This window comes from Cibotium barometz, chromosome 45 (assembly GCF_041138505.1).
Source record: "Cibotium barometz isolate CiBa-2024 chromosome 45, ASM4113850v1, whole genome shotgun sequence".
In the NCBI taxonomy this organism is placed as follows: Eukaryota; Viridiplantae; Streptophyta; class Polypodiopsida; order Cyatheales; family Cibotiaceae; genus Cibotium; species Cibotium barometz.
Window position 1 is genome coordinate 41,584,757 of NC_141090.1, and position 13,017 is coordinate 41,597,773.

Here is a 13,017-nt window from a genome sequence, read left to right on the forward strand (position 1 = left end):
TTACTCACCTCTTGGATGGAATAAGAGAGGCCCTCCACCTACTAAGAGAGTTGCAAAGCCCTATACTATTCAACAGAGCAACACATCAAAAATGTCATGAAGGGGATTACTAATAATGAAATGGGAAATGATATAACAAGAAGACCTAATGCTTCTAGTGTGGGCATTTACTTCTAGGTAAGATCTAACAAGAAGACCTAGTGCTTCTCTTGTGGGCACTTACTTCTAAGGAATCTACAACAACCACTCGATAGGGAAATTTGAAGTAGGAATGGTCCTTACCAAAGTTCCTCTATCATGGAGTTGATAATTGGGAGCAAACCCGAGTCAGATATCCCTACCCTAGGTAGAGGCCTTCCCCCACAGCTATATAGACTTTGGTCACCTCTCCCTTGAGCCAAGAAGCATTACATAAAAATCACGAGTGGGGATGGTGAGGTTTTTGCAAGTATTTTCCTCGATAAATAAATAAACCTCCCATCTCCACAGCATACTCCTCCATGGTAAGACCCTAGGTCCCACGAACTTGATCAGCTTTATACAAAATTCCTTGATACACAAATAAACCTCCCATCTCCACAGCACACTCATCCATAGTGAGAGCCTACGTCCCACCGACTTGATCTGCTTTATCAAAAATTTTAATCCCATAAGGTAATGCTTCCATCTTTGTAAAGCATATACCATAGTTGAGTAATATATGTTGCATGACTAATGAAGATCAATACAAGGATGCAACAAAAAAAACACTTAGGGCTCTTGAAAAGAGTTCCAAGTTGTAGATGAATGTGGGAGAGGGCTTGACAATAATCTTACATGGGAACTTTTGGGAGTTCTAGAATTTTTGTATAAAAGGTGGCCCATTTGAGAGCTAGAGAGGACTCTTTGGTCATTTGGTTGAGAGGCTCATAGAGAGAGCTTGCTCCATAGCTCCTTCTCAAGTGCTCTCCCAAGGCTCTCCATCTCCATTCATGCTTCAATCTTGTACTCTCTGTTCTCTACATTTTCAATGATATGAGGTTATGGTCTACACACTTGCTAATCTAGATTTCTTAATGATGTTTTGATGCTAAAATTTGATTTGTAGAGTGCATGTGATGAAGCTTGTGCATGAAATGATGTGTAGTTGAGGCTTGTGTGATAGCTCTTTGCATGTTAGATTCTTTGCATAAGTTGCATTTTTATGCTTAAGTGTAGCCTAATCTTGATGCTTTGATTATGTTAGATTGATTGCTTGAGTGTTGAAGAAGGATTGAGTAGGACTAGAAGTCATTAGTGTGTGGTTAACTCATCTTCTCCCATTCGGGATAGCCTCTATGCGCTAATCGGGTTGCATTCACGGATTGACAAAGTGTGTGGGTTGGAGTGTAGCCTCAGCTATGCTATGATGTCCCAAACAATGGCGCCGCTGCTGCCGGGGAATGCACACCTAAGTTAGTGAAGGGTGTTAACCATTACTTCTTACTAAGTGCTCCATTGATTAGGGTAGATTAGAGTAGAGTTTGCAAGGGCATTGAGTGTGTGATCTCAAGGGTGCCTTGTGTGTTTTCGGTTTTTTGATTAGAAGCAAAAAAAACAAAATTAATTAAAACCCCAATGCGGTAGAGAAATCCCGCCATTAATGAGATTTATGCACTTTCTGTTTTTGCACCTTTGACGGGGTTGGCGAGAGGTAGGTTGAAAGCGTAGAAGGCGGCCTTTCTTTTATTGTTTTGTTATGTTGTTATTGTGTGGGGAGGCATCTCCATCAAGCACAGCAAAGATAAATATATATATATATATATATACTTGCAGTTGTGGAGGCGGCCAGTTGAAAGCCTGTTGCTAGGCGGCTTTTTAAAAAATATATATATATATAAATATATATTTTTATAATGACAAGGTAGAAACGCCAACGTGGCTGCATCAAGACGGCGTAGAAACGAGTAGACTGCCCGCCAACGCATCAAGAAGCGTAGAAGGCGGCCTTAAAAAAAAAATATATATATATATATATATATATATATATATATATATATATATATATATTTATAATGACCAGGTAGAAACGCCAACGTGGTTGCATCAAGACGGCGTAGAAACGAGTAGACTGCCCGCCAACGCATCAAGAAGCGTAGAAGGCGGCCTTAAAATATATATATATATATATATATATATATATATATATATATATATATATACAGTGACGTGCATCGAGCGCTGCATCAAGTGCTGGGCTGGAAGAGTAACGGCGGCTGGAAGGAGTAGAAACGCTGTGGAAGGGCCTGCGTTGAGCGCTGCATTGATAGTGTGAAGGCGGCCAAACACCTACGATTGAAGCGCAGCAAGCGTTGTCTGCATTGTGTGAAGCACTGGGGGGCGCCTGCAGTGGGAAGAGAAGCAGTGGAGGCGCCTGCAGTGGGGAGAGAAGGCGGGTAGAAGCACTGGTTGTCGGCAAGAGCGCAGCCTGTAGACGGTGGCTGGAACGTGGAAGGGCCTGGTCGAAGCGCGAGCAGACGACGGAGTGTTGGTAGAAGGAGCAGTAGGCGGCTCTGAGGCAGAGTGGAGGTGTTACAGGGAAGGCACCGCTGGAAGAAGCGTGTGGAGGCTGCATTGAAGACGACCGTGCGCGCCAGCGACAAATCCGACGAGCGACGAGCGGCGGGCGGTGGAGCGTGGAGGATAAGGTAGGTGCAAATTTCAATTTTTTTATTTTTTTATTTTTATTAATTTTTCATTTTTTTGTATTTTTAAATAAATAATAATAATAATAAATATAAAAAAACAACAAAAAAATATTTTTTAAAAAAAAAAAGAGAAAAAGAAAAAATAAGAAAAAATAAGAAAAACAAAAACAAAAAAATAAGAAAAAAAAGAGAGAAAAAACAATTAATTTTTTTTTAAAATAAAGAAAAAAAACAATTTTTATTTTTTTGAATCCATTGTTCATTATTTAAATTTTTGCATAAGTAAAGTAGCGTGCATTTTTTATTTTTTATTTTTGTAATTGAGTGCATAATTAGTAGATTCATATTTTTTGTAATTGGCACGAAATTTATTAGTTAAAAAAGACAACAAAAGGAGAAAAAAACAAAAGAAAACAGAAGAAAATTTAAAAAAAAATTCTATAAATTAAGTGTTTTTTAAGGAGTCTATTTTTTTTTGCATATTTTGTAATTCTTATTTTTTTTAATTTTTTGCATAATTAGTATTTTCCTACATTTTTTAATTTTTGTAACTTTGTGCATAATTAGTATTTTTTTAGTGTGATTCATAATTTTTGTGTTAAAAAAAAGTAAAAATCATAAAATCATAAAATCATTTAAAAAAATCATTTATAATAATAATAATAATAAAATAGGATAGATAGTTACGCCACACATACTCATTTTAGTTGCATTTAGTGATTAGGTAGGTTAAAATATATATATATATATATATATATATACATATATATATATATTTTATTAAAACAAAAAACAAAAAAACAAAAACAAAAACAAAAACAAAACAAAACAAAACAAAACAAAACAAAACAAAAACACATAAAAACCAAAAAAATTTGACCTTATGCACTTGCGGTCGGGACGTCTTGTAGATTCTGCCATAGGGCCTAGGGCACCTTCTAGAGTACCTACGCAGGAAAGTGGGACCCAATCGGTAGGCAATTTGGCAGATATTGCTGAAACCCTTTCTGAATCCCAATCCGATACCCTTTCCTCCAGAACAACTAGTTCATTGTCCATGGACAATCTAGGGCCGTCAAATAGTCAATCCGTAGCCCCAAATAGGACACCCGCAAGATCTTTTAATCCATTTGAAGCTGACACCATGGGGTTAACACTCAATGTAAGACTCCAATATGTCTACACGAATGCTCAAGGAGCTGAGATCTTTAGGGATCCACAACAACGGTATCTTGTTAAGATCGCAGACATTTTCTCAGAACTTGATAGAGCACCTCTAGTCAATGACCAGGGTAACATGTACATGGGTGGAGATGGTGTTCGCTACGAAGTCACCTACCACCCAGAAAATGTAGACAAATTAGGGGAACTCTCTAAAACCGAGTTCTTAGACTTATCAAAACTTTCGAGAGCAAGGGAGTCTAGAGATGACTGGCTCATTGAGCCGGACATGCCTGGACCCTCCAATGCCCAGTCCTCAAAACCATCCATAGATGATTTACTTCTTGTAGATCTAAATTTGGAAAGGGATAGGAAAGGCAAGAGTAAAATGGATCAGGGGGCTGAAAGCCAATGGGAGTTTGTACGACAAATTCCAGTGACAAAGGTCTTACAGGATGACCCACTTCAAGAGGTCTATAAGGACTCGTTAGAGGGATATTATGCCACAACTAGATTGCCACAGCTAGATCTTCCTCTAGCACTGGAGGTAGTGGTAGTTGAGAAGCTTGCAGGACACATGAACAGAATAATTGATAAATGGGCCAATGAATACCGAACCTTAGATTGGAAAGAGATTCGGGAACTCACGTGGAAAGGACAACCATTATTCATGGAAGTGTTCTCAACAAATACAGCCAATCCAGGAGAGACAGCCTTTCTTGGAGAAACTGTTACTCCTCCCCTACGAGAGTTCACTAGAGAGGGACCCTCAACATCCAAGTGGGCCACAGCTAGTAGCCCAACTCTAGCACCAAGATATCGTCCTACACTAAATGTGCGACCATCGGTCACACCACAACAACATCTTTCTCACTATGACAATCGGAGGAGAGGGGAGCCAACTCGGCCTCCCATAAATGCACCTCATGAAATGCGGGTGACAAGATCTTTGGAGGGGTTTGGTGAGGCTGGTATAGGGTACCCACACCAATTTTTGATGCATGTGGACCATCTTACCAAAGAGAGTAACAATTCCCACTGAGAGTGAGAGGCCGTAGGCCCTATGATGAGTATTCAAGACAAGTAAGGCCATCAACTCTTCAGAAATTGGTAAAGAAGTATGAAGGGTCGGGAGATCCATACGACCATGTAGCAGCATTTAGGCAAGCAGTTCGAGCTGAGCAAGTGGCCGATAAGCATACTCAAATTGAAGGATTTGGACTCACTCTTGAGGGAAAAGCCTTGGCTTGGTTTCAGGCATTAGAGGCTTCAGACAAATCTTCTTTACGAGTTTTGGAAGAGAGATTCATTGCTGCTTTTTCCTTGATGGGAATTCAACATGACACGGTAGCACACATCTACTCTTTTAAGCAAGGTGAGAATGAGAGTGTTAGAGACTCTGTAAATAGAATGAAGCAGTACATTAATCGTTGCCCAGAAGATGAGAAGCCTGCCCAGAGTCGATTAATTTCTCTCTTCTTAAAAGGACTCAAAAATTCAACACTGCATACACATCTCTATGCGAAGAAACATACAAATTTCAATGAGTGTTGCCATGATGCTATGGATTTCACCGATAACTTCAAATTCCAAGATGGGTCTAGCCCAGAGGTGAAACCTAGAGATCAGTGGGGTGATGACCAAAGTTCAGGGTCTAGTGCGCTAGTAAATCCAGACCAGATAGCTAACCTAGTACTACGGAGATTGGGACAGACCTATCGTCCACCCATGTAGCCACAACAACAGCAGCAGAGAGTGAGGAGTGTACTTCCTACAGGTCCTCATCTTTGTGGAGCATGTGGCGGTAACCATAAAACAGAGGAATGTAATACCTTTTCTCCTCTAGTCAAAAACCAACCCACAAAAAAGTGGTGCCAAGCCTGTGCTTGGAACTTTACCCATACCACACAGGAATGTACTCGTATTGCGAGAATGAGACAGGAACGTGAGCAGCCAAGGGGTGGAGTGGCTCCACAAATGTATCAACAGTATACTAATTTTGAACGTAAGCCACCGATGGCACAAGAGCAAGCACGACCTGTTCTTGGTGCTCAACCTCCTGCTCCAGGGATTGCTCCTGTGAGGGTTGTTGACTACGACAATTCAAATATGTGTAGAGAATTGGTAAACCCAGGCTATGTGGAGGAGGAATATGTATCATATTCATCCAAAGAAAATATCTTTGAAAGTCCCACATACCCAAGCCCAGCACTGGACACTCAACCAGGGGAACAAAACTCTTTAATGTTGCTAGGCGGCTACCAACCTAGGACTCCAGGCCCCTCAGGTCAATGGCAGCCAAGGAAAGTAGAGGCCAAACCAATGGGCCCCTGTTATGAGTGTGGAGAACCCCATTGGGCTCGTGATTGTCCACATCGCTCAAGGCAAGCATCTCGGTCCAATACAACAGTACAACAGTTTCCACCAATTGAAAGATATTGTCTAGGGTGTTGTGTAGAACACTTCCCAAAAGATTGTCTGCTAAAACCACATGAGGAAGGCACCTCTCAACCAAAGGTCTCACTCAACCTTGTAGGGGCAGTTCCATCTCCACCTTCATCTGAGAATGAGGATGTCGTGCCACTTAGAGTCATGACTAGATCACAGACACAAAACGTCGAAATACAAACTGATGAGACACCTTGAAGTAGGGATGCAAAGACAAATCTAGTGGACAAGACCCTACAGTCCAATAGAAAAAAGACCACTAGGAGGAAGAAGAACCGAAACAAGCAAACTAAAAGTACATCCACTAGTTCTCAAGAAGCCTCTAAACAAAACATGAGGGATCAAACTTTTACATCCCAAGAAGTGCATGAGGAACATCAACCTCAACCTGAGCCTAGTGCTAAACAAAATGAGGCTAGTACGATTGAGGATAGTTCTGGGGGTTCTGTTTTTGTGGATAAAGTGAATGAGACTCTAGAGGCCATCATTGATGCTCATAGAAGTCGCATTGTAGCTTTATCTGAGCTACCCAAGAAGCTTCAAGAATACCCAAACCCTCGTGAGGAGAAGATCAATCTAGCTGTACATCAGCAACTCATTAGGGAAGCTGAGTCAATACTTGAGGGACCACCACCACCTATTCCTCGGGGCCCAACCTCTCTTAAGCCAACATTAGACACCATACCAGAAGTGTCATCAAGTCGAGAAATGAAAAGTGAGCTCATTTCACAAGATCATAGCGAAAGGTCTGCACCAATTGACACCCAATTGAAAGGGGGTAATCTGCCACCACCTAGCCTTGTCTTCCCATGCAATGATGAAGTTATTGATGCTAATGAGGACATGGCAAATGAGATGTGGGCCGCAGTTCATGAGAAAGTTAATGAGAACATGTCTTCTATTAGTTCGCCTCCATTCTCTGAGGTGGATTTTACCAGAGGCATGGAAAACAACTTTGGACGCCTAAGCATCCAGGAGGAAGTTCAAACAATGGTTTCTCCTAGAAGTAAGCATACAATGAAAACCTTACCGTCATATCTGGGAGAATATGAGAACTGTTCTCAAACCTTGAGGATACCCTCCATGCATAAAAGGTTGACAAAGGAGAAGGATATGAGTATGGTGCAAGGTATTTTGTCAGCACCAGTGGCTTGTACCTTACCTTTGCTTGATTTGATAAAAATTCGACCTGAGTTGTGGAATGATATTGCCACATGTTTGTCAGAGCAGGTATTGCTACAAAAGGGTCACCATGAGTGTACTATACACCCCGAGACAAAGCATGTAACAAAGTAGGAAAATTTTGTGAGGACGATCAGGGAAATGCTACCCTCCCATTAGAAGTGCGAAAAGTAGTTTCAACTGCAATACTTGATAGTGGCGCAGGAGTGGGCATTGTGACAAGGTCCATTTGGGAAAAGTGGGGCAAACCAGCTATTAGGAGTACCAGGATGCGCTTGCAGCTAGCAGATGAAAGCTTAGAACATCCCCTTGGGCTGCTTGAGAACATATTGGTCACCACATGTGGGATTGAATATGAGCACACCTTTGCAGTGGATTTTGGAAAACATCCAAACTATGAAGTGGTATTGGGTAGACCATTCATGCGACAATTTCAAATGATTCAAGATTGGGGATACAATTATTTGTACCTCCGACATGATTCTGTCATCACAAGGGTCAACCTAAGGAATCACTCATATCGTGATGTAACAAGGTCTCCAATAGATGAGTTTGATTCTGCTTCATCTAAGGGCTCAAGAGTTACATTGTCCGATGGGGGCGAGAAGATCTGTGGATGTGTGGAGCCTCATGTAGGGATTTCAACACTGAGAGACTTAAGGGTAATCGAAGTGTATCGAAGTGTATCAGACAAGGCATACATTCCACAACCCTTCCCTGAGCATTTAATTGATCCATTAGAATGGAGTCATGTCCTTGCAACATTATCGACATGTGCTTTACCGAAGCCAATTCAATTTTGTGACTCAGATGGATATGATATTATTCCTATACGAATGGTACAACCACGTGCCCTTCTAGATGATTTGTACTATAGAGATACATCCACAACAGCTATGCATGTCGAGGAAGTCTCAGTGGAGGATTTGACACTCGAATCTGCTAATGATGCTGATAAGGAAGATGGCTGGGACTCTGATTTTAATAATGATGTGACAATCCCTGAGGATGAGTTAGGAAAGGCACGCCTACTTGAGAGGAAGGGAGGTTCAGGTAGAGATCCCTCGAAGCCGACCTAAACGTAAATGTTGTAAGAGCCATAAGAGAATCAGTAGACAAGATGAGCGGGAACAACGTGAGAGACTACAGAAAGAAAAGGAGGAGTCTAAGAGTGAAAACTCTCGACCACCACTTCACTTCTCAGGAAAGAACGGATACCTATACTATGTCCAAGCACAAGATAGTATCAAAGACCAAGTAAAACGATCAGATGGATTCCAAGCAGGGGAAAAGCTAACAACTGTTAGCCAAAATCGTTAAAAAACGAAGAAACAAAAACCAAAAGTCAAGTCTAAAACCGATTCAAAAAAGAGTGTGGGAAGTGCAAAGTCAACAGTTAAACAAAAAAATCCGATGCAAGATGGCAAAGGAGAGCTCAAAACCACATGGTCTTCAATGAGTGAAGACTCAAGTGGACAAGAACAAGGTCTCAATGTTCCTCCCAATTTCAAACAGTACACTCTTTAAGATCGGAAGATTGTTCTTCAACAGCCCATGCGACAAAAACCGAGCATGCCAGGGATTTCATATGATGGTCCAAAAGATGCAAAAAAGATTGATATTGCTAAGCCAGGAGAAGAGCCTCGCTATGTGTGGATTGCCACAGACTTGTCCTTAGATGAGGAGAAGTTATTAATACAAACAATAAAGGAGTATCGCGATGTTTTTGCTTGGAGTTATAAAGACCTCAAAGGAGTTGATCCAAGCATATGTCAGCATACATTTCCATTGCGAGAGGATGCAAAACCCTCCAAGCAACGTCCTTATACCTACAATGAAAACTTCGCACGGAAGATAAAGGAAGAAATAGACAAGCTCTTAGAGGCAGAATTTATCTATGAGATTGAACACATTGAATGGGTCTCCCCTATTGTAGTGGTGCCCAAGAAAAATGGAAAACTTCGAGTATGTGTAAACCTCAAGAAGGTAAATGCAGCTACTGTGCGTGATCATTACCCACTTCCAATCACGGATCATGTTCTAGAACGAGTTGCAGGGAAAAAGGCATATAGTTTCTTGGATGGATTCTCCGGTTACAATCAAGTATCAATTGATCCAAAGGATCAACACAAGACAGCCTTTGCTACTGAAGATGGCATCTTTGCCTATCGTGTTATGCCATTTGGTCTAACAAATGCACCAGCAACCTTTCAGCGGTTAATGAGTCATGTATTCAAGGAGTACCTTAGGCAATTTCTTGAGATTTTCATGGATGATTTATGTGTTCACTCACAAGAGCGTGATGATCATATAGAACACCTGAGATTTGTGTTTCAAAAGTGTCAACTTTATCGTATATGCTTGAATCCTGACAAGTGCAAATTCATGGTAAGACAAGGGAAAATTTTGGGCCATATTGTTTCTCGCAATGGGATTTCAACAGATATGGATAAAATTGATGTCATTGTCTCATTACCTCGGCCTATCAACCCTAAAGGGGTACAAACATTCATGGGACATTGTGGCTATTACCGTAGATTCATCTACATGTACGCTGTCCTAGCCAGACCATTATATGCTCTTCTTGTAAAGTTTAATTGGACTGATGAGTGTGAGGAATCCTTTGAAAAGTTGAAGCAAGAATTAGTGACTACACCCATCTTACGGGCACCAGATTGGAACCAAATCTTCCATGTCCATATTGATGCTTCAAACTTTGCAATTGGATGTATTTTGGCTCAATCGGGAGAACATAATAAGGATTTTCCAATCTCATATGCTAGTCGACAGTTGAACAATGCTGAGAAGAATTACACCACAACAGAAAGAGAAGGATTGTCCATGATATATGAAGTGAAAAAGTTTTGCCATTACCTTTTGGCAAACAAATTCATATTTTTTGTGGACCATCAAGCATTGCTATATTTGGTAAATAAACCTTGTGCAACTGGAAGGATTGTGAGGTGGTTTATCATCCTTCTTGAGTTTGATTTTGAAGTTGCAGTTCGAAAAGGAACAACCCATCTAAGGGCAGATCATTTATCTCGAATCACCTCTGGCAAAGCTCCTGTGGGTGTGGATGATGATATGTTAGATTCAACACTTTTCCTTGTAGAGACAGCTCCTAGGTGGTCTGAATCCATTTTAGAAATTCTGACAAGTGGGCAGGTATAACTAGCGGGTCCTAATGTGGACCTATGGCGACCATTCAAGTTAATCTCAGGGAGATTATATCGTCAGGGTAATGATGGAGTGTTGCGGCTTATACCTAACCCCGACCAATATGAGGAGATCTTGGAATGGGCACATGCAGGTATTGATGGAATCCATGCATCAGCTACTACTTGTGTGCGACATATCTCTCAGGATGGGCAATGGTGGCCTACCATGCATGCAGATGCTGAAACATTTGTTCGTAACTGTACTTCATGTAAAATTCAGAAGCCAATTCATAATGTCACATTATTCCAAATTTCAACTACACCAAGTTGGAGTAAGTATATTGTGGACTATCTTCAGCATGGTCATACGGATCAAAAAATTCCTAAACATCGAAAGCATGCTATTAAAATTGAAGCGGCAAACTATATGCTGATAGAGGGCCAACTCTACAAGAGGGGCAAGGATGGCAACTTACGCATGTGTGTATGTGAAGCTGACTATCTGAAAATCTTAACTCAGGCACATGCAGGTGTTGGGGGTGGACACTTTTCGGGCAATACCACAACTAAGTTGATTAGGTGGTCTGGGCTTTGGTGGCCAACCTTACAAATGGATGCCAAAGAATACGTGAAACATTGTGACGATTGTCAAAGGACCAAACCTCCCATCATAAAGAACAATATGCCATTACGGCCTATGTTAAGCACACGTGCTTTTGCAAAATGGGGTATTGATTTTGTCGGTCCCATTAAACCTCCAGCTCGTCACACGCATGCGGAATATATTATAGTCGCAACCGACTATTTGACCAAATGGGTTGAGGCAAAGGCAACAGTAAAAAATGATGCCAGAACCACAGCCAAGTTCTTGTATGAGTACGTGTTTACACGCTATGGCTTACCTTTTGAGATCGTTAGTGATCAAGGTGTACACTTTGTAAATGAAGTCATAGAATTTTTGCTTCAAGAATTTATGGTAATTCATAAGCGTTCTGCACCCTATCATCCCCAGACCAATGGACAAGCCGAGAGTACTAACAAGATTCTCTGCATAGCACTCACAAAGATTGTTGAGGGACATAGGACTGATTGGGAGAAAAAGTTGCACTCAGTTCTTTGGGCATATAGGATAGCCTATAAAACATCTGTGGGCACAACCCCATTTGAACTTGCTTTTGGGCTAGATGCAATTCTTCCCATTGAATTTCTTGTACCTACTCTACGAGTAGCTAAACAATTGGATTAGATTGGTCATGAGCTTTCACAACGCATTGACGAATTGGAAAAGCTTGATGAGACCCGCTTATTGGTGGTAATGGGGATGTATGCCGAGAAGAGGAGACAAAAGCAATGGTATGATAGAAATGTAACAACTGGCCGATTCAAAAAAGGAGACCTGGTGCTCTTGTACACACTTAAGAAGCATAAGAGAAAGCTCAAAAAACACGGCCTAGGACCGTTTGTGATTAATGAGCTTACTCCAAGTGGTGCAGTGCGTTTAGAGACACTAGACGGTGAGCAAATGCCTAACTTCATTAATGGAAGTCGTCTCAAGAAATACAATGAACCATTAACTGAAGCCATGCTTCAACAGATGCATGCTGCACAAACACGGAAAGAAGCACTTGACCTACTTAAACGTCAGGCTCAAGAGGAGGCTAAAGCTAGAGTTGCAAAAGCCAAGGAGCGTCGCAAAGCTTCTATGTTGGCCATACAGTTGGCTACTGATGAGCCATATGTCGATCCATTCAATATTCAAGTGTGCCTTCATCTTCATGAGACTACCTACTTTGTCTCTGCCTTAATTGACTCTGGTGCATATTATAATGTTCTCTCGTTTGACACCTGGATAGCCTTGGGTCAACCACCACTTGTGCAAATTCCTGTGGACCTACGAAGCTTCTCAGGAGAAGATAACCCTATAGAGGGAAAATGTGTCATTATGATGATCATTCAGGATCACCAGATGTCAGTGCCCTTTTATGTGGCACGTAAGTCCAAGGCAGTAGTAGAGGTTGTTCTCGGTAGATCGTGGTTAAGTGCTACCAATTGCTCATTAGATTGGAAGAATAGACAATACAAGTTGCAAATTGATTCTGATTGCATCTTGGGATCTGCTACTCCACGAGCTTTTTCGTGTCAAAGGGGTAATGTTTCTACCTTACCCAACCCACAATCAAAATCTTCTCTTGAAGCTCCAAAACAAATGATGTGGATAATTGATGAGTACTCAAGTGAGGGCCAAGGCTGGCATGTTCCAACTACTCTAGTTGCTGCTCAAAGAAGGCCGGGCAAGAAGGAATTATCAATGTGGCTACCCAAAGATGCGTATAAACTTGTACCATCTAGTCCAATTGCTAAGCCTCTTAAGAAGCACATCATTTCCAAGCCTAAACCTC